We start from the raw sequence: 24,064 nt of genomic DNA on the forward strand, positions 1-24,064 counted from the left end.
TCTTAAACGAGTAAACTAACTAAATATGGTTCGTTTTTGAGTATTCTATATAAACAAGACTTAATTCTTCTGCCACCAACTTACCTAAACCCTAAATTATCATTCCCAGCCGTCACTCTCTTCTGTCCTCTGTCATCTTCTTCGTTTTAGCCATTATACTCGAATAAACAAGCTTTGGAGGTTGACTTTGCTATTACAACGATCTATGACTCCACTTTACGATGAATCATTCACTTTCCGGGTAAGATGTGAACTGTAAAATCATTCATAAATATTCCCTAGCCAATAACCTTCAATCAACTTCTGAGATTGAAGGGTGTTGACTGGTCAATTCGTTTAAAACCCGTTAAAGGGCATAATAGTCAACAAGTTTGACTACTCGTTTTCTCATGCTTATGGTCAGAATCGACATTTGGTCTAGAAGACTTTCATTTTCGTAACGAGATTTTAAGGCTACTGACCAAAAGCCGACATCCGAATCACTGTTCGAATTCTAGTTAGTACCGACTCGCTTAAACGTTTAATTTAACATAACCGGAGTTCTAGAAGTCCGTTTGGAACGATTCCAGCGGTAACGAGTTCGGTTTTACTCATATTTATTATTCTCAAATTTTCAGGGTCATTTGATTTATTAGGTTTGACGCATTAACGAACGATCCGTTTAATTCTTAATCTTTCACTCATATTCTTGTTCACTCGCTTAATCATCAAGGTGAGTTTGATCATTCCCCTTTATTTTACTATTTTTTAAACGTTTTGAGGACATATGCGTACCTATTCATATTTTATTTCATATATATACACAAACTCGCAAACATAGTTATTGTGTGTAATTCAATTAAATGCTAACTATTATTTGTTTAAGTGTTTATATTCTATCATGTTTCGGAGAGGTCCATTTGAAATATAGCAAGTCAGTATGATCATACGCCGTCGTAGTAGACAAAGCCCGTTCGCATGGCGATGGTAAACCGACAATCTCAGTCAGTCATTCTAACCAATGCCCATTTTGCAAGGCAACGGTTAAATGGCACACATTGTTTGTTTATGGTTTGATTGATTTTTACTCACATATGTTTGTTTGCGTATTTAACATTTATCATTTAATATTTACTTATCATATATTATTGTTAGTGTCCAAAATGGTGATCATCTCACTCAACATGTGTTGTTGACAGATTATATTTATTTTCTACGCATATGCAGGTTGCCTTTTGAATTGAAGTTTTGACGTGAAGGACATCTAGAAACGACCATAGGAAACTTAATGAAGGCTATCTTTATTTAAATATTGATTGGATTATTTGTTTGTATTATGAATATTTGTGCACTGTAATTTGAAATAATTAATTTAATAGATATTGTCATTTTATTTATGATAGTACCTTTGAGCTGTGAACAATCGGCTCACGCCCCGGCATTTTCGCCTTGGGTTGGGGTGTGACAGATTGGTATCAGAAGCCGAAGGTTTTAAGATAGGTCGTTAGAAATTGTCCTTGAAATATGCTTAGGACCCTATACGTGCTTATCGAACTGCCTTATGTGCGTATTGATTGTTTACAGCTTATCTAAGTTAATTATTGTGTTTTATTTTATTTATTGTGCACATACACAAATTCTGAGGTTATATCTCACCTTCAAAATATTTTCTAAATCTTTTATTTTTGTATATTGCATTTTATTTTGGGAAAATCCATAAGAATTCCCGTGTTTTATTTTTGCTCCCTCACTTTAAAGCATGGGAGTATGACATGTTTGGTAGTAACCATAGGGGGGAGAGAACTGTGAGTCGGGCATTGGCAAAACGGTTCCAAGAACCCAAGGTAAGACTCTATTCCTTACCTGGAGGATAACCTGACCATAATACTCGGATCTCTAGGCCAAAGCAGGACAAATGTCAAACAACCGTAACTTTAAGTGGTAAACGTGACCGGTTAAACAATTGCATTCCTTTTATAAAACCGAATTCATGGAGGTTCGTGGCTAAATTCAGGAAAACTTTCAATATTATGTTTTATTATAATTTATTTTAAAATGTTTAGTTGGGTGCAAAATCCAAGCGAATCCATGGACACTCCAACTATCCATTTCTCAACTCATTTTCGATTTGATTTTTGGTTGGAACGTATCACCCGTGGTGGTTCACGAGGTACTCCAACTGCTCATATTTGGATCCATTAATTCGATGTTTAGTTGGGTCAGTTAAAATGCCATGTAACGCTCATGGGCCAACCAACTCCATTGATTTGATAATTCTTTAATTAGTTGGGTAAGTTAAAATGCAATGTAACGCTCATGGGCCGACCAACTCAATTATTTTGTAACTCGTTATTTTAATTAGGCCAATAAATTGCCATGGAACGCTCATGGGACGCCCAATTCAAAAAATTCATATTGCGGTTATTTAGTTGGGCCATTCAAATTGCCATGGAAAGCTAATGGGAGGCAAACTCATTGGATATGTTTCGTTATTTAATTGGGTTCTCAAGCTACAATGGAAAGTCCATGGAAAGCCAACCCAATTGCATTTTATTTTTGAATTTGAAATAAACAGTGTTTATTTATTTAAATACCTCAAAATCATTCACATTGTTTTAAATCTCGACTTATCCTTAAGTCATGATAAATCACTAGCACAATTTTATTTAAATCCACATCTCTATTACTCACATCAATTCATTTACACAACTTACCCATCATCTCATGAAATTTCATCTTGATCCTTATAGAATGTTTTCCCTAAGAATCCATCATCGTAATCAACGACGTTCCTCTACTTCTCATGATCGCCGTCTGACTACTAGAATCGCCAAGGAGTTTGCTGCTGTTCTCTCTCAAATGATCATGTTAGGGATGGAACTCTTCCTCAAGGACTCTAAGCCTACCCCTGATAAAAACTAAAACCAAAACCGAAACCTCAACAAAACCAAAATGCCCCGAACAAGAAATCTTATACCGATTCATACCCTTTATGCTCCACTTGCAATTATCATTTTGTAATGTTATTTAGAACTATCTTCTATCAGTTATTTCATTTCATCATTTTCTCAAACTATAAACTGTCAAGTGCATTTCAATTTTTACCCTCAACTTTAACTATAAACATTTTATTACTTCTTGTTTTTCTCAAATTTCATGTTACTTTTCACAACTTATCTTCCATCTTATAAATCTTTATTATTAAAATTCAATTATTATAATTTTTTATTAAACTAAATTTTTCATCATTCAAATTTAATTTCCACTATTAAATTAAATCTTTCATTAATTAATTTAATTTTTATCATTAAATTGACTTTTTGATTGAATCTTCATGGAAATCCATATATAACTCAATCACTCACTTTATTTATTGATATTTTCACGATTATTATTGAAATTTAATTTTTATTAAGTTTCATTATTTAGTTGAAATTAAACGGTGGTTCGTAAATATTTCAACTCCCTACTTTGATTTTCGATACATCTTGAGAATTTTGAACGCCTTAATGATAACTTCGTTCGTTGTTAGAATAATCATGGTGATTCATGCGTTTCTAGCCTCACGTTTATCTTATTTTATTGTATTAATACACATCTCATTTTCATTTTCACTATTAATTTAATGTCCGTTATCTACTTAAAAGTTCCATGATAAATCATGGATAATTCAATCTACTTATTTCATATAATTTTTATACGATTTTATGGAAATAGGAAGATCCCTCGTAATTCGTGGATACTCCAATGACACACTTCATGTTCTATTTAATTTTAAAGATTTATTTGGATTAGGACTATCTCGGTGATTCGAGAATATCCGCTTCCCAATTTAATCTATTAATGATTTGTTTGAACACATATATTTTCCCATTTTCCTTAATATTTCAATTACTATTTACCATTTAATTTAATATTTTAACTTTGTAATTTTAATTCATCTCATCTCAAAGTCACAACTTGAAAAGCTATAATTTTATGTCAATTTCTCTTTAAATCTCATAAGTTTCTCAACTAATCAAACTCGACTCATCAAAATCTTCGTTAACTTGTATAAGTTTATACTCTCGATCTTAAGAATTTCATTCCTAATGATTACGATATTTAAAGAGTTCATACGTCATTAATCATTTTAAGATTTGTTGTTAATTAAACTTTTGCGCATTTCATCTCATGAATCAAGTTTCTTTTATCTATCAAAGTTAACTTCTTTTAATATCCAAATCTTAACTTATTCTCGTCCATCATGATTCATTTCAAATGTCTGCTTCAAGAAATCCATTTCAATCTTCAAAATTTATATTTTTGCAATAAAAGATGTTTTATAAAGTACAATGCTTTATTAATAAACTAGAACATTCATTTTTAGAATTGTTTCATACATTGATTATCTTTTGGACTTATATTTTAATTTATCAAAACTTTTGTTCCTCTCAAAATTTTAGTTTTCAATGTTTTATAAACCACATGATGGGACGGATTATGCGGACCATCCGACGATAAGAGTAATTATGGTCGCGGACATAATTATCTAAGTCCTACCATGGAAATCATAATACATACAATTGTGTGTCATGATCTAGAACCGAAAGTAGTTCGAGTAATGGTACGAATGTTAAGATGATAAGGACATGGTGGATACGCCGTTGGTACATCCTATATATAAGTGCCCTTATCGGATTGTCATTTGGAGCGTTGATTCAACCATTAGAAGTTCTATGTTATGATAAAATTTTAAATTAAATTTAAATTTTTTTTTCTTAAAGTTTATTTATAATTTAAACATGATTATCTTTAATTTTCCTTAATTTCGGGACGGAATTCCCTAAAGTAGGGGAGACTGTAACATCTCGGATTTTTCGTATTCTTATTATATTACATATAACCCGATTCAGGAACATTATTCGGATCCTTATTATCAATAAAATCATACAATTATAAGTATTTAAGATCGGTATTTTCATTTTATATCCTTTAGGTTTTCAAAGTTGTTCATTCTTTGTTTTAACTTTAAAATAATCAAGAAATAGCCATTTTTGAAAGTTCAAGGACTAATATTGTCAAAAAACGAATTATTTCCCCTTTGAGGCCAGAGCGCCGTGCGGTGGAAACCCCTAGGGTGGCCGTGCGCCTCCGCCACACCACTATACAGATTCTTTGTTTACTATTCTTTTCTAGTTCGATTATGGCACGAAATCGTTTATTTTTGAACTATATCGAGTGTTTTAAGCCCCAAGAAAACTAATATAGACTAAGTACATGTTCATATTCATTACCCCTTCCTCAACAAAGAATTTTACTTCATATAATATTGATTTGGTCATTAAAAACTGAATCGGTTTCTTAAATGAGTAAACTAACTAAATATGGCTTGTTTTTTAGTATTCTATATAAACAAGACTTATTTCTTCGGCCACAAACTTTCCTAAACCCTAAATTATCATTCCCAGCTGTCACTCTCTTCTGTCCTCCATCATCTTCTTCGTTTTAGCCATTATAATCAAATAATCAAGCTTTGTGGAGGTTGACTTTGCTATTACAATGATCTTTGACTATACTTTATGATTGAATCATTCACTTTCTGGGTAAGTTGTGAACTGTAAAATCATTCATACATATTCCCTAGGTAATAACCTTCAATCAATTTCTGAGATTGAAGGGTGTTGACTGGTCAATTCGTATAAAACCCGTTAAAGGGCATAATAGCCAACAAGTTTGACTACTTTTTTTCTCATGCTTTTGTTCAGAAACGACATTCGGTCCAGAAGACCTTTATTTTCATAACGAGATTTTATGGCTACAGATTAAAAACTGACTTCTGACTCGCTGTTCGTATTATGGTAAGTACCGACTCGCTTAAACGTTTAATTTAACATAACCGGAGTTCTATTCTTCCGTTTGGAACGATTCCAGCGGCAACGAGTTTGGCTTTACTCATATTTATTATTCTTAAAGTTTTAGGGTCATTTGATTTATTTGGTTTGACGCATTAACGGACGATCAATTTAGTTCTTGATCGTTTACTCATATTCTTGTTTACTCGCTTAATCATCAAGGTGAGTTTGACCATTCCCCTTTATTTTACTGTTTTTTAAACGTTTTGGGGACATATGCGTACCTATTCATATTATATATCATATATATACACAAACTCGCAAACATAGTTATTGTGTGAAATTCAACTAAATGCTAACTGTTATTTGTTTAAGTGCTTATATTTTATCATGTTCGGAGAGGTCCATTTGAAATCTAGCAAGTCAGTATGATCATACGCCGTCGTAGTAAACAAAGCCCGTTCGCATGTCGATGGTAAACCGACAATCTTAGTCAGTCATTCTAACCAATGCTTATTTTACAAGGCAACGGTTAAATGGCACACATTGTTTGTTTATGGTTTGATTGATTTTTACTCACATATGTTTGTTTGTGCATTCAACATTTATCATTTAATATTTATTTATCATATATTATTGTTAGTGTCAAAATTGGTGATCATCTCACTCAACATGTGTTGTTGAAAAACTCAATTTATTTTCTACGCATATGCAGATTGCCTTTTGAATTTAAGTTTTGATGTGAAGGAAATCTAGAAAAGACCATAGGGAACTTAATGAAGACTATCTTTATTTAAATCTTGATTGGATTATTTGTTTTAAATTATTTGTTTGTGTTATGAATATTTGTGCACCGTAATTTGAAATAATTAATTTAATAAATATTGTCATTTTATTTATGATAGTACCTTTGAGTTGTGAATAATCGGCTCACACCCGGCATTTCCTCCTTCGGTTGGGGTGTGAAAGATTGGCTTCAGATACACCGGTTATTGTTTCTTTAAAACCAGTTTCTTTCACACCTATGGTGATGGTGTCTTTATTTGTTGATTCCACAGTGATTTCTACTACTGGTGTACCTACGTCTCTACCACCACCATCTATTCTATTACTAGTTTCACCTACAGGTGCTGATTTTCCTCCCCCTTATACTCAAGAGTTTCCATGGGCTCATGTTTCCTTTGATTCCACTCTCTCTGATCTGATCGTGAGAGAATTACCGAGTTGGAACTTGTGGTTGCTGAATAGTCTCATATTAATTTACTCCCGAATCAAGTCATTCATCGGCTTATCTCTGAAAATCAACTCCAGACCTCCCTCCCTATTAAACAGGGCAAGATTATTGATGGTATTAAAAGGTCCTTTGCATCGTAAGGGGAGAGCAGCTGCAGAGAAGACGTTTTGAGAGGAATGAGTAGACGTGATGACACTGATGATGATCCCAATACATCAAAAAGTGCAGGTGGTGAGATGCCAAGTACTTAACAAGTTCTTGGTACTCAAGCTATAGCTCAGGGAGTCAAGTAAATTGGGTTCAGGTAGTAGTGGTGACAAGACTATAGTTGTTGATGAAGAGATTTATGCTCTACAAGAGCTAGATGATTATGATGTAATGTCAGATGATAATGAAGAGTTGCAAGAGGGAGAGGTAAGACAGATTGAAGAAAAGATTGTTGTTGATGACACCTTGGAAGAAGGTGTGATTGTTGAGGAGGGGTAGAGCACGTGTTACCTTCTCCTGTTCGTGAACAAGTGTGGGTGAACACTGATGGTGTTGAGGTTGTGGAAGTGAATAAAGTGAGCAGACTAGTTGATGAGGAAGGTGATGAGTCAGAGTGGGAGGAACAACCAAAGTGGAAGGAAGGGTGTGATGACCGGTTTGTTAGGTAAAAGAAATCAGTTGTTCCACCCTCGTTCAAGAAAAGTTATAACATTAGGGGTGTTAGTGAATCAAAGAAGGGAATAATTTGTTGGTTATATGATGAGAAGCTAAAGCTGTCTGTGTTGAGAAGATTTGATGGGATTCAGTACTTTTACCGGTACTTGAAGTCATTTAACACTTTACCAGAATGTGAGGTAAAGGACTCGGCAAGATTGAGGTTGATAAACAGAGGGAAAGATGAGTTTGCTGACTGTGTTGGAAAGATTATTTTGAAAGAAGTGAAAGAGTAAAAGTTTACCTTTCTGAAGCCTCAAAAAGGTAAGTTCGTTGAGGATACTGAGGAGGGGGTGAGATCTAAAGGGATACCATGGATGATTGTAAAATAAAAACTCGTTAGAAGTTTGAAGAAGGTTCCGATGAATCCAATGCAACATAATGTGTTGAAGAATCTTAAATTGTGGTATGTTGATAGTAAGACGGCCGTGGTGGTTATGGAGGATGAGGATGAACATGATTTATTGAGAGTGTAAGATCCGATGCACTTGGTAAATCTTTCAAAATCTGATTTACAAGCACTCCATGATATCAAGATCTCTTCTATATTCTTGTGTGGAAGTCAGAAGGAAAGAAGTACCAGATGGTGGTCTCGGTTTATGTAAAACTGGGAGTGCATGTCGGATCCTTTGCACGAGTGAAGCTGGTTTATTTTTTATTGCAGACAGAAGAAAAACAATAAACAAATGGAGCTACTGCCAAGGGGGAGTCTGTTGGTGCATTTTATGTCAGCAGTCCATAAGATTAAAGTTTGTCTTGTCTGCAATGAACAATTGTGTTATCTTTATGTTTGTGTTTGTTAAATTACTATAGAAGTGTAGGTCCAAGAGATGAGATCAAACAACGTGTTCTTGGATGAATCTTCTTAAGAGCTAACGGAAATCACTTTCAAGTAAACCGGGATCTCGGATCTTGTAAGGGTTGGTTATTAACTGGTTGTGAAAGGAAAGGAGAGTGAGAGGAGAGTTGGTGAGTGGATAAGATAATATATTTTCTCAAAAGGTTGTTTAGTGCATGGAATGATGCAATATTTATAGTGTTGGACTGGGTATTTCACAATACAAACTGCTGCTTAATTGACACACTTGATAGGGTGATAAAGAAATTCAAACCATAATCCAGCAGCTGATGCTGGATCCATATCATTTGTGATCAGCGGCTAGATGCGGCGATGTACTCTGCTTCAACTGTGGAGGTGGACACAGTGACTTGCTTCTTGCACCACCAAGAGATTAACCGGTCACCCAGGAACTGACATTAGCCGATAGTTGATTTTTTGCCTAAATTGCATCCCTCGTAATCATTATTGGCGTAGGCATGCAGTTTCAAAGGAGAGTCCTTTGGATACTAAAGTGTAACGTCCGTAAATTTCCGATAAAAGATTTAGCCTTGTAGTGTTACGTACACCTTCGGGCTTGACCCGGCGTTCTTCCGAGAGCTCCTCTCCACCCCGTAAGCGTATCTTGCTTAACCTTTTCGTGCAAGTTCAACTCTTAATAAAGTGGAAGGGCCAGAATGTAACATTTGATATTACAACAAAAAATCAAAACCCTAGCCCCTAGGACCTGCGATCGGCAGAAAGGCAGGGCCTTGCACCCCCGATTTTTCTTTTTTGCAGCTGCGTTTAGGCTATAAAACTCCAATTCCAGGTTAGTCCCATGTCCCCTCTAGTCTTTTACACCTTAAACCATCCTTATACATCGCGTATTGATCGTTAAACGACTCGTTGTAGACTTGTGTGGTGGCTGTCCAATTGAGGAATTCCGGGGCTATTTTGATTAGGGTTTTTGCACCAAAATCTTACTAGGTATGCCATTTACATCATATTAAAATTTCGTCGTCATTGGAGGTGTTTAGGTTGGTCAATCGATTTTAGTTCGAAAACTAGGGTTTATCGGGTGTAGAATTGCAAATGGTTGAGTTTGATGCGTTAATTGATCGAGTGACCGACCGAATCAGTTTGTGCAGCCCTAGGGGGGTTAAGGGCTATGGAAAAATTATTTTTTTTATGCTCGGGGCTGTTGTGGTTAGTGCTTTGTCAATCTAGTTGGCGGTGCGCGAATTTTCGTTTAAACGTTAAAGTAAGAGTTGTAAAAAGGAACCGTCAACCCTATCAAATCGGGTGACATAATCTTGATGAATGGAAAGATTTAAAATGGAATTTGGTCCATTCGGGGCTGATTCATTAATAAAAGGTTTTAAGGTTTATTACACGCGCATTCGACCCGATTTGATTGTCCTTGGGCCTTGGGCCAAGTGTTGGGCCTTGGGCCAAAGTGTTGGGCTTGAACGGCCCATTAGGCAGAGTGTTCTTACGGTCCAGTCTAGTAGCGTGTTGTGTATAATTTACAGGCCCTTGCTTGTGATCGTGCACTTAGGAATTTCCTAGCTCGTTGCAGGTGTTCGATTGATTTCAGGTGAGTTCATGATGCCCTTTTTAATCTTTTTATGTTTTGGGCTAGCATACACACCCTATTACAAATTTTACCCGATTTTAATCGCTTAAACTATTGGATGGTATTACATAGTCTTATTCGTGATAGAGCATCTTGAAAGCTATGTTTGAATTATTTCTATGCCTTAGGATATTTTAAACTCGTTTATAGTCTTATATTTCTTAAGGTTACATATATTATTCATGGTCTAGGCTCGAGGGTACTATTAGGCCTAGTATTAATTTCTAGATTATCCATTATTTATGGATTGAATGTGATGATATGGTTTGGTTGAATGTTTGAATTAGATGTTTGTATGTGTGTAAGTGAATGTGTATGTGATGGTAAACTGCGACTGGGTCAAATATATTACTCGGGGAGGACTCGAGGTGAGGAGGCCCGTGTTGCATGTTTATGACGTGGCTGGGTCAAATATATTACTCGGGGAGGACCCGGGGTGAGGAGGCCCGCCGTTCTATAAACCGTGGTCGGGTCAAATATATTACTTGGGGAAGACCCGGGGTGAGGAGGCCCGTATCACTTGTTTGGATGTTAAACCGCGACCGAGTTAAATATATTACTTGGGGATGACCCGGGGTGAGGAGGCTCGTGTTGCGTGATTTTGTTTTATTAAACTGTGACCGAGTCAAATATATTACTTGGGGATGACCCGGGATGAGGAGGCTCGAGTTGCATGATTTTAACGGTTTTGTTAAACCGCGGCCGGGTCAAATATATTACTCGGGGAGACTCAGGGTGAGGAGGCTCGTGCTGCGTGAAAAGATGTTAATATTTTATTCAATTATGATTTGGTTAAGAAAAGCTATCTATGATTTTATGGACTCATGATTTTCCCGTACATTCCATAGTCATGGAATTTAAATTTTTATGAATGTCGTTTATGAAAACTTGAACTCACTCAGCTCAAGCTGACTTTGTGTGTATGTTAGATTGACTTTCAGGTTAAGAAGTGGATGCTACCTCGTAGACGTGCTGGATGCTACTCGGGAGGTTGAAGGTATTTCTGGTCGAGGAATTCAAATAAAACAAATATTTTATTTACAATGATTTTGGACACCTGTACCCGTGTTTGGGATTTTTAAATACTTACATTTTTTCCGCTGTTATTTACTCTGAACTTGTTTTAAATAAAACGAATCGATTGGTTTTAAATTTTTGTGAATTTGTGGACGTGATTACCAACTGTAGGATTCCCGGGATTTGGGGTCTTACCTAAAGACCCAAACGAAGTTTTCCTTTGAGATACTGAAAGATACGCTTGACAACAACTAAGTGAGATTCTTTTGGATCAGATTTATATCTGGCACATTGACAAACAAGGTCTGGCCTGCTTGCAGTGAGATACATCAAGGAGCCAATCATGGACCTATACATGTGTTGATCAACTGGCTTTCCTGATGGAACTGGACCTAACACTGGTCTTGTAGCAATCGAAGTGACAAAAGGAGATGCATCCTTAAACCCAAATCCCTGAACAATTTTGTAGACGTATTTCTCCTAGTGAATCAAAATCCCATCCGTCTTTTGTTCAACTTGCAAGCCCAGAAAGAATGCCATTTCTCCCAAAGAACTCATCTCAAACTAACGCTGCATAACCTCTGAGAACTCTCTACACAGTTTATCTATTAGTAGACTCAAAGATAATATCATCAGCGTACACTTGGTCTAAATCAAATCGTGCCCAACTTTCTTGACAAAAAGTGTTTGATCAATAACACCTCTTATATAGCCATGCTCCAAAAGATGTTCAGCCGGAGTAGCATACCAAGCACGAGGTGCTTGATGATGGCCATAAAGAGCTTTGCCAAGACGGTAGACATAGTTGGGACAATCAGGATCCTCAAAACCTGGCAGTTGCTTGACACAAAAATTTCTTCTTTAACTTTTCCATACAATAAGGCAGTCATAACATCCATTTGATAATCTTTGAAGTTCATGTACGATGCATAGGCCAAAAAGAGACGAATGGCCTCAAGTTTAGAAACGGGAGCATAAACTTCACCGTAATCCAGACCTTTATGTTTAGAGAAGCCTTGCACCGCCAATCTAACCTTATTCTTTATGATAACCTCTTTATCTTCCTTCTTATTTCAGAACACCCATCTTGTACTGATCAGTTTCTTTTTCTTCGGTTTCTTGACAAGCTTCAAACAATCAGCTTATTGAACTATAACAGGTCCTCTGGAATTCTCTTTGAGAGCCATCTTGTAATTCTTTGGTTCAACCTATGATATAAAACTTGCAAAAAGACACCTGTTAATAGTACCAGATTGGCTTCATGTTTGAATAATGGTTGAGGGAGATCCAATGATTTTTTTCAGTTGGGTGAGATCGGTGAATCGACAGTTGAGGAGTTGTACCAACATGCTCAATTTGCTCCTCCTGAATTTACACTGTCAAGCTTTCTATGGAATCGAATATGTTGGGAGCACCGATAAGAAAATCAGTGGCTGGTTGAATAGTGTCTGGTTGATCAACAACATGTTCTTGGGCAATAGGACCATCCCATAGATTCTTCATGAATGGAACGATTGCTGGGAACGAGGTAGAGTCTGTCTTATCAGAAACACTAGCCGGAATTTCATTTGCATCAGTCTCTTCAGCAGCAACGTGGATGTTATCTGATAAGGGAGGTGTGGGAATAGACTCGACCACACTAGGTTCTGCCTGAAGATTCATCACAGGCTCAGTCTGATTTGGATCAATGTTGTCAGCTGACATGAATGAACCATCTGAATCAGAATCAGAAGCATCTTCAACGTTTACCGTATCAGTCATATCTGCTGGTTGTAGTAATGGATCAACTGCAGCCGGTTGAGGAGCTACAGGAAACATATTCCTATTGGAGACACCAGCAAATAGATGGACATCATCCAAACTATTTAACACAGAGTGTATTAAAACTGACTAAGACGTTGAAGCATGGACTGGAGCAGTTGCAGCACGAGGGGTAGACATACACCGAAACTGATTGAATAAACCATCATAATCAAACAGCCAGGTGGGTCCCGTCTATGCATCTGTCGGGTTAAGCTCTTGCCAGTCAACATTGAATGATTCCACAATCACTTTTGCTTTCTTGTTATAAACTCGATAAGCACACTTGTTGGCACAATATCCAACAAAATAGCACTTATCGGCCTTCTCGACAAACTTTGGAGTTAAGTTGGCATTTGTATGAAGCAAAGTGCATGGACATCCAAACGTATTGCAATAGTTGACTTGAGGCTTGAGCCTGTAGTAGACTTCATAAGGAGTCTTGTTTAGAAGTTTGTTCAGCAGCGCACGGTTCTAAATGAAGTGGGTTGCATTAATAGCTTCACCCCATAAACATAATGGAAGTTTTGAGTATGAGAGCTTTGTTCTAGCAGCTTCGATCAGTGTTCGGTTATGTCGTTTAGAAACTCTATTTTTTTGTGGAGTATATGGAGCATTGAACTGGCGGTCAATTCCCTTGAAGTGACAAAAGTCATCAACAACCTTGTTGTAGAATTCGGTTATGTTGTTACCTCTAATACACTTGACTCGCTTGTTGGTTTGATTGTCAACAAGCGTCATGAATCTGATCAAAACTGCGTGGTTTCGTCCTTGTGCGCTAGTAGGAAAGTCTAGCTGAAACGGGAAAAGTCATCAGTATCAACAGGACAGTAGGCTTTTACGCCTAATGCCTGAGTTTGAATAGGACCCTACAAATCCATGTGTAATAGCTTAAGAATGGAATCAACAGAATTGAGAGTTTTACGCCTGTGAGGGAGCTTGTGTTGCTTGCATTTTGAGCATGAAAGACATATTTCAATGCAAGAGAAAGTTTTAACAGGAAAGCCCCTCACATGCTCACCTTTTACCAATTTGTTTAAATTCTTGAAGTTGGCATGACCCAGACGTCGATGCCAAAGAAATGAATTGTTCTCCAAGGCTTTTGATATTAAACATGAAACAGTTCTGTGTGAATATGAATTTCTCATATCTAATATATATGCATCATTATGCCTCGGAGTACGCATCAATATCCATTCTTCAGGGACTTTGAAACCTGGCTTCAAGATCAAGCATTCATTTTCCGTTAACAGGGTGGAGAATTTCTTGTCACATATCTAAGACATATGAGCAAGTTGTGTTTGAGTTGCTCCACCAGATTGACAACATCTAAGGTTAGGGTGCCATTTGAAACTATCCCTCTTTTGGTTATATTTCCTCCCACATCTCCAGAAAAGTAAGCATGTCCACCATCGAAAGGTTAAACGTTAAACTGAAAGGACTCATCTTCTGTCATGTGTCGGGTGAAGCCACTGTCTAAGTACCAAATACCGTTGACAGGCCTTGTTGACTAACCCTACACAAATGAACAACTAGTTAGACATGGTTTCCCGAGACTTAGTTGTCTCGGGAAAGTTTATGAGAAAATCACCATATTTTATTTTATTTTCTGAAATTATGAATTGATGTGATGAGTTAGAGTCAGAAGCACAATCCCTAGGAGTCCATGCAGAAGCATGTTTTCTGTTTTTAGAAGATATTTTGGGTTGTCTTCTTTTTATTTTCAAAATGAAATCCTCGGTATTTCAACCTTCGAATCTCTTTTTACAATTGTTTATGGTGGGTTCTTAGACTTTTCAGTCCTCAAACCCTTTTTGGCTCTTTTCTTTTCGGTTACCCAAAAAGGTTTATTTATTTTATGGTTTTTGGCGAATTCCACAACTATTTCACTGGCTTGACTTTCAGCTTGATCAGTCCTTGATCTTGAGCTGCTAGCAGCGGTAGATCGGGACTGATTAAACTGGTTTCTCAAATCCTTCAGTTCTTACAATGTCTTGCAAGGTGTGACAGGTTACGACACGTATAGCAACACTTTCTATGAAGCAACAGCATAATCGTCATAACTATAATATGATTGTCTTGGTGGGAATGGTGATCTTTGGAAAGGAACATAATTATGCATGCTATATGGTTTGTGACATTGATTATTGAAAACATTGGTTTGATGTGAGTCAAAATTATTCTGTTGATGATGACCATAGTAGTTGTTATCACAAAAATTGTATAACATAGGATGCTTTACATTTTTATGTGTTTGTGAAAACGATCTTTTGCTAGGTGAAATATATTTACACGAAGCACTAGCTTGTTCATTTTCAAAACCTCTACCTTTTCTTGAATTAACCTCAGTCTTACAATTTGATGACGAACAACTAGCTTTGTTTACTTTGACCGACCCATTTAAATTTTTACAATTTTCAACACATGTTTCATCATACACTGTTTCACAATCGCTCTCTAAAATAATATCAATATTTTCATTCAAAATACTATGAGAAGTGCCAACATCAACACTCGCACAATCCACATCATTATCTAAACATGAAGACAATGCATTTTGTCTAGAAATAGAATTGTTATTATTGCAGAAAAAATTGTTAAATGATTTCAATTTCACGTTAGAAACAAAGGTTGAATTTGACTCTCTTTTGTTCTCGCAATCCATATCATTTTCCATAAATCACATTCTTCTACATGACCTGCTGAGAAAGATGAATCGTCATTAGAACTAATGGGCACATCAATTGGATCAACAATTTTGGGAACCTCGGGAACGAAGATCTTGGGTTTTGGAACATGTCCAATACCATAGATCATTTCGTATTCAATTTGGGTGTTGTAACTAAAGTGGGGGTAGGGATGTATAATTATGTTTGAATAGAGGTGCAATCGCGGCATGTTCATTTCTCAGACTCGTTTTTTTGTTAAACACCCATTTGTGCTCCAATAATACCGTTCAACTTATCAGACGATATTTCAAATTTTCAATAGTAATTTTTCTTTGTGCAAAGTGTAATTCTAGAGTCTCAATTTAGCATTAAGTTCTACTATACGTTTTTCATGAAACTCAACAAACAAATTAGACTGAAACAGTTTCAAATTTAGATTTTCCATGTCATGATTAGTCTTAATTCTAGTGGTATATACCTTGTCAGCTTTTTTGTACTTACTAATTTAGTATTTAATGCCTAAGTTTTCTTAAAGTAAAGCGGCATTATGAGTTCTGTAACATTCTATTTTATCTATGCATGCTTGAGAGCAAAGGTGTGTGTAACTTGGGAATGTCAGGAGTGTCGTGGTTGTCTCCTGAAGTGGAACTTGAAGAGGCTTCGTCTCATGCAGAAATGCCATGCTAGCAAATTTCAGCGGGTTCATCAACTCCTTGAACTGGCCTTCCCAGCCTTGCTTAGAACTTTCAGCAGACTGTGTAATAGGGCCCTAGGATTAGGGTTCCCTTTGCTTGATCCTTCTTAGCCAATTCGTTGACCCCTTTGTCCTAACGAGCTGTTTTGAGCCACCAGCCTCTTGTCATTTCTTTCCCACTACTCTCCCCATCAGACACTTCAGTAATCTTCACATCATCAGTAGGTTGAGTTGGGTTTGTGCACTCCCTTGCAAAGTGACCTGTTTCGTTGTAGTTATAGCAATGGATCTTGCCTTTATTAAACTTGATACTCTTGCTGTTGGAATTTTGAAGCTTTTCTTGCCATATTTCTTCATGAAATTTGTGGCATTGTGAACAGTCATTGCCATATGGTACCCGATATCCATCTTTTCCAGATCCTTTTCATTGATCTATGGAATATCTCCTTGTTGGAAAGATGGTGGCTAGAGGTTTCCTTGCATCAGGTCTTCATGACTGTCCATTAAGGTATGGAAAAGAGCAATGTGCGAGTCATCAATCAGGGTGGGCGAATACCTTGAACCCCTCGAGTTTTTGCTGGCTGGCTTGCTGATCCCTTGAGCCTTAAGTGCTTTCTCAACAGCCTTGTTCACTGCATCCTAGAAAGAGTTTGATGATGGTGCTAGTTGATTTGTTGAAGTCTTGTAGGCATTGTTCTTCTCAGATTGAGCAATATAACCTCTTACGCCATCAACAATGTGAACTATTGGATGAGATTGGCTAAGAAAGGCCGTGCTTACACTAGAACCAGTAGATACACCTGCATGATTCAATGAGCTGACATGATTATTTAGTCGCAGCTTATCATCCATCTCAAAAAACTTTATGGTGGACCTTAAGTCTCTCAAAGTTGTTGTATTCAAATTCATGGTTCTTTTGATAGTGGTGACACTACTATCCCACGTATAAGGCAATGAATTCAGCAACTTCTTGTTTACTTCGGAGTACTCAAGATTAATCTCCTGTTAAACTCTTCAAAGTTACTACAGTTCAGAAGCCTGGGTAGTTTGTTCGTTATACCGGCTTCATTCTCAAACATGATATACGTCTTAACTTCAGGATCTTATGCCATCTTGCACTCAGATCAGAAATTCAAACACTTGAGCAAAAAGCAGATTTTGAACAAGTACAGAAGAATCAAATTGAACACAAATTGAATCGAATCGAATGGATTTGAATCGAGTCGAATTAGAACGAATCGAGTCGAATTGAATGAAAATAAATCGAATCGAGTAAAAATGAATCGAATCGAATATAGAAATTCGATTTGATTACAATAAAAACTCGATTTGACTAAAATAAACCGATTTGATTAAAGCAAACTCGATTCGATTAAACTTTCAGAAACTTCGAATTCCACTTTTAACGTACTGATCTGACAACAAACATCCTTTTTACCACTTTTGAACCTTTAAACAATGATGAAAACCTAAAGAACACTTCATCAACCTTAAACACACCTTTAAATCGATTTTCATGTTAGTAAGAAAACTATGGTAAACCCGAAACAACTTCAGACACTTGAACACACTTAGTTTTGCAAGAATACACTTCTCAAATACATAAACAAGACCAAAATACAAGGTTTTGTGACCCAAGAACCTCAATTAGTAGAGCCGAAATCTCTGATACCTATTGTGGGTCCAAGAGACGGGATCAAATAACGTGTTCTTGGATCAATCTCCTTAAGATCTAGCGGAAATCACTCTCAAGTAAACCGAGATCTCGAATCTTGTATGGGTTGGCTATTGAGTGGTTGTGAAAGGAAAGGAGAATGAGAGGAGAGTTGGTGAGTTGATAAGATAATATGTTTTCTCAAAAGGTTGTTTAGTGCATGGAATGATGCACTATTTATAATGCATCTTCATGCACTTGCTTTTCATTATAAGCGGCCCAATGGGCTCATATTACAAGGCCTCGGGTCTAAACGTTATTTCAACAAACTGAAGCTACATAAATTATATCTTGATAGACTTGAAATAATACAAAAGACTAAACAAACAAAACGGCGCTCCACAATCTCCATCTAGTCTTCCTTCTATGGAGGTGACAAAGTGTTCCCTCTATGGAAGTGCTCCCTCTATGGAGGTGACAAAGTGTTCCTTCTATGGATGTAGGCTGGCTCATTATATGAAGGTGAGAAAGTGTTCCTTAAAATGGAAGTAGGCTGGTTCCTTCGTTGAAGTAAGAAAGTGTCCAATCTAAGGAAGTAGGTGAGAAAGTATACCTTCTACGGAAGTAGGTTGGCTCCTTCTATGGAGGTGTAAAGTGTTCCTCCTATGGAAGTAAGTTGGCTCCTTTTATAGAGGCTAGAAAGTGTTTTCTTTGAGAGTAGGTTAGCTCCTTTGTGGCGGGAAGAATGTTCCTTTCATGGAAGTCGGCTACCTCTTATAGAGGTCCGAGAACCCTTTTCATGGTATAACACATTGTCCTTCTGTGGATGTATGAATGTATGCTGGGTCCATCCATGGGTGGGTGGGTGTAAAGGGTAGGCGTCTTGTAGCTTGCTAACAGTAAATAAAGTTGACAATAATTCTTGTCAAGATTTGCTTATAGATTTAGACATTCAAATGCTTAATTTATGATGTGTGTGAATGAATGATAGCCTCGAATGTCTTGTATTCTCATGAATATGTGTTTGCTAATTAATGTTGTACGATATTGTTATGCTATAGTGCTTAAGTTTATGGTATGCTATTAAAGTTATTTATTATGTAAATTATTTCTTTTGATGGTGATGAAAATTAAAACTCACTCAACGACACTGATATTTAGTATGCGCTTCGGGTTAAATAGGTTAGTATGAGAAGACTGGGCATGGTTGGCATTTAAGCTACATTTAAGCTAGAGCTACCGTGTTGAAGACTCGTATATATCCCAATGTAATGATTTTGTTGTGTCTTCGAACTTTTTAATTTGTGTGTGTACAATATGCTTTTTGTACGAATGTTTGCCATGTTTTGAACGGTTCCGCTACATGATATCCATGAATTTTGAGGTTCAAGAATTATAAGGCGAATGCGGTCAAATGTGGTATCCATCCACACAACATTTTCACTCTTTCGGGATCTCCTCTTAATGCAGTACAACTATTTCTCCTTAACTTTATAGGAATCTTTAATTCTCACCCAATCAAAATCCTACCAAGAAACACGACGCGTGTTTTTTTAAAACACATTCTCACCTTTTCGTCAACAAGAATCTTTTCTTAACTTTTAAAAATCTGGATTTTCTTATTTTTTTTTTGTTTGAAAGGAAAAATTCTTTTTTATTTTCTGGGAATCGAACCCATGATAGCTTAGAATGTTGTGTATCCACACCATATGCGTTAGCTAATGTTATATGATATTGTTATACTGTAGTGCTAAAGTTTATGGTATGCGGTTAAAGTTATTTTTACGTAAAAGATAGTTCAATGTTTATGAAAACTAGAACTCACTCGGTAACATTGACATATAATATGTACATCAGGTTAAGTAGGTTAGTATGAGAAGGCAGGGGCATGGTTGACATTTATTCGAGAGCAACTTATTGTATGAATATTTGTCATGTTTTGAACGATTCTGCTATATGATATTAATGAATATCGAGGTTCAAGAACTATAAGGTGAATGGGATCAAATGCATCATCCATTCACCCAATATTTTCATTGATTTGGGATCTCATCTTAACCCAGTACAACCATTTGTCCTTAACTTTATAGGAATCTCTTCTCACAAAATAATTTACCTACCCGGAAACACGATGCGTGCTTCTTTAAAACGCATTCTCACCTTTTCGTCAACAAAAATCTCTTAATTTTTAAAAATCTTGATTTTTTTAAAGAAAAATTATTTTTTACTTCCTCAAACTCGAACCAGGACCTTTGGCCTTTTAATAAACTGTGCCTCTCTGCCTTTAGGCCACCCGTTTTTTTTTTTTTTAAATAATAGTATAATAGTACAATTAATACTTTATGATATCAAAACCTTTTGTAATAATAAGTTTTCTGTCCTTAATTTTCATCTATCACAAAATCATTTTCGAACTTATTTAAAAATATAAATACATATATTAAGATGGCAATGAGATAAGCATGTTGGTTATTAAAGATACTACGTCCACGTAAAAGAATTTAGAACAAAAACTAAAGATTAACACTCTAAATTGATTGAAAATCTGGTGATTTATGACGTGCCTAACTCAGAAACACATGAACATGGCAATTTAATTTCTTGATGTCACAACACAATTATTGTCGTGAGAATCTATTTTCATAATCTGTAAAGAAATACTCGTGACATATCTTGTTTTATTAAGAAAGGCCTATAACATTCCCAATCAAGAAAAACGATATTATTTCCATTAATTTGACGTACAGGGAATTAAACTAGAGTACATTTTACATCCCATCTTTAATAGTTAAAATACTTTTGCTTTTAATGAAAGAAATATGTATTAACTGTTAATGTTAATGTATAAATTCGATTATCCGTTTACCAAATTGTGTGTTAAAACATATATATTTCTAACTAGCTTTTGAACCCGTGTATCACACGGGATTTGTCAAATAATAAAATAAATAAGGTCTATTATTTTAAAAATGAACAAAATTAAAGGTAAAAAGAAAAAAAAATATATATAGTACAAATAATAGGAAGTCTATAATCTTAAATTTACAAATTAGAAAAAATCTCTTTATATACAACATTTGCCAAAATTGTTTTAACCTATTACCCATGGATAGTTATGATGAATGAGATGAAAGTTAGAGAATTAGAAGAGAAATTATAACTCATTTGTTAAAATTGTTTTGACTCATGATCCATAGATATGTAAACTATATAAGATAAGGAATTAGAGAATTATAACCCATTTGTCAAAATTATTTTGACCCATAACTTATGAAGAGATAGGATGGATGAGATGAAAGATTAGAAAGGAAATTGTAACCCATTTGTCAAAATGATTTTGCCCATAACCTATGGATATGTAGAATGAATGAGAAGAGAGATTAGACCAAGAATAAATGTGAGATTGTCACATCATCTCTACTATTTTCTTTTATTAGTATTGTTAGATTAGATTAGATTAGATAGATAGATGTTAGATTCACCTCACTACTTGTTAATGCCTTATAATTTAAAAATCAAATTCTTACATTTTGGTGGTTCAATTTAAACATATTAGTTTAATTAGTTCATCTTATACATGTAATGAAATTGTATACCAACGTTGATTTTTTGGAAAAATTTAATCCTAAAAACTACTAGAAATATGGGTATTTCCGGACATAATTTCAGACACAAATAGTCATTTCAATGGTAAATTTTGCTGCCGGTTACCGCGTTCTCTAATAATGAAAAGAACTATATATGGACATGCTCTAGTATGCCTTACTCTAGTAGACTTAACGGAGTGGTGCGAAGAAAGCATTTGGGAAAGAAATTTTGGTCGGCGTCACAAGGTGGGATATATGGTGTTCACGCCCTCCCAATTGAATTCTTCCTTTTTTACTTGGTATTTTTTCTTGACCTGATACACTCTACTGATCATCCCTAGTCTTTCTCTTTCAATTGTCTATAGCTGATCATCTTGATTCTTCAATTCTTCCAGAACCCACTCTTTCCACCCTTAGGTCGTTCAAAAGAATACATACTAAAATTTGAATATATATCTCCCACCTTATGTCTTATATCTAATAAAAAAGTAATGAAGGACATATTTCAATTTGTAGACAACTTAAAAATTGGTTTTTAGACCTCTTACCTTCTCAAACTGGTAAAATTTAGATTTTAATTTCTTCCCTCTCTTATTAAATAATAATGATTTTATTTAATTTAATAAATAATATTCTACTTATATTATAAAATAACTTATATGTTTATCTTCTAATTGTTTTCTGTATTGCAGCAAATGAAATAGTTATTATAACCTTTTAGGTCGTTCAAAATAAATAAATTATAAAAAATTATAACCTTTTAGGGTTTTGATGGGGAAGTAGGCCATGGACGCCCATGTGAATCCATGTGCGTTGTCTTTCTCTTACGGTCCCACCCTTTTATTTTATAAATAAGTAAAGTAATGCTTCCATTTCAACTTCATTCTCATTTTTCAACACCTTGTTCGATCATCTCTGAAACTGCAAACAAATCCTCATTATTACCAGATTGAAACAAAGGTAATCATTGGTCTAGCTATTGTTTATTTTGTTTCCAAATTTTCATATGTTATTGATACTCCGTGAGTTGAATATATTTCTGTATATATCGATTAAAATCTTCCTTCTTTCATACTACGTTGCATATTTAATTCAAAATTGATGATTTTCATCACCTTGATGAGATTTAAACAATTCAGGGTTTTGCATATATATATATTAATCAATGATTCGCCTCACTAAATACATAGGTGCCAACGAATCATAAGATTACAAGATTCTGATAAATTGTTAATTACTAGATATGGAATAATGATAATGATTAAATTGGTTTTGTTCATCTTTTTGATTAAGTGTCGTAATTTCTAGGTTAAATATGCACACTTCAAGCACGCAAAAGAAAGAATTTCTGAAAAGATGGATAAAGGGTCTCCAAATATGTTGTTCTTCAAAGAATAAAATGGATGTCATGGAGAGAAAGAAGAACATAAAGCTATCTGCTGACATTGCAATGGCTTCTGTTAAAAAACCAGCAACTTCTTGGAGCCATGCACTAATTTTCAAGGCAAAGGAAAACAAAAAAGACACGGTTCTTGTAGGCAAATTATTAGTCTCCGAATCGCAGTTGACGCTACAAAAGAGTACAAATAGGATTACCAATGTCCATAAAAGAGTTCAGTGCAAGAAAATCTTGAAAAGGAGTTGCAGCACTGGTAAAAGATTGGTGAAGAAGAGGACTAAAGTTCTTAAAAGACTGATACCTGGTGGAGAGAACATGAATGATATTTTACTCATCAAAGAAGCAATGGACTATATTCTTTCACTTAAAGTACAAGTTGATGTGATGAGGTGTGTTGTGTCCGCAGCTGAGGTTTTGAGTGATGATAAATTATTGAAATTGGTAGATTAATAAAGAAAATATAGAGCTTGAAAAAGAATTATGTACAGGTATTGCTGCTAGCACCTTTAGTAATTTATTTCTTCTGTTTTGTAATAATATGCTTCAGCTAGTCCATCATGTTAAAAGCAATTAAAACTTACTTCGTGTGAGTCAAGCGGACTTCGAATCCGCTCATTTTGATAGCTCGATGAATCTTTATCATGCGAAATTTAGTCGGCTTGATGAATAATTTTAGCTCGATTCAAGGACTTGAAAGTCTTGACATACTCATTATAAACCGTGTGAATTTTGTTATTTTATACAAGTTTGAATAACTTGAATGAAGTTTGATTCATTTGAGTCTCAGTCATGCAGTTCTATATAATGAACTCCAGCACAATTTATCTATGTTTTAAGCGTGCCTTTTGAACCCCCGAGTCAATATGGTTCAGCAGTATTAGATACAAAGAAATGAGATAAATGTTAAAGGTAGTATTATGTAAATGAGCTAAGTACATAACCTATTCTCTTGTACAAACCCCAGTAACACTTAACAATACAATTTACACAGTTACATTTTCATTACACGTATTTAAGAGTCCAACTACATCTAATAACT

General features: G+C 35.5%; 1 pseudogene across 1 annotated transcript; it reads left to right on the forward strand.

The window, feature by feature from the left end:
* The first annotated feature begins 22,533 nt into the window (after positions 1-22,533).
* LOC143600535 (transcription factor IBH1-like 1 pseudogene) lies at positions 22,534-23,514 on the forward strand (annotated as a pseudogene). The gene is made up of 2 exons (XR_013147490.1): positions 22,534-22,586; positions 22,935-23,514. The product of XR_013147490.1 is annotated as a transcription factor IBH1-like 1 pseudogene (transcript).
* Positions 23,515-24,064: the final 550 nt, after the last annotated feature.

This window comes from Bidens hawaiensis, unplaced genomic scaffold, assembly GCF_021521415.1.
Source record: "Bidens hawaiensis isolate Kalapana, Puna unplaced genomic scaffold, B.hawaiensis_p1.1 tig00054251_1, whole genome shotgun sequence".
Taxonomy (NCBI): domain Eukaryota; kingdom Viridiplantae; phylum Streptophyta; class Magnoliopsida; order Asterales; family Asteraceae; genus Bidens; species Bidens hawaiensis.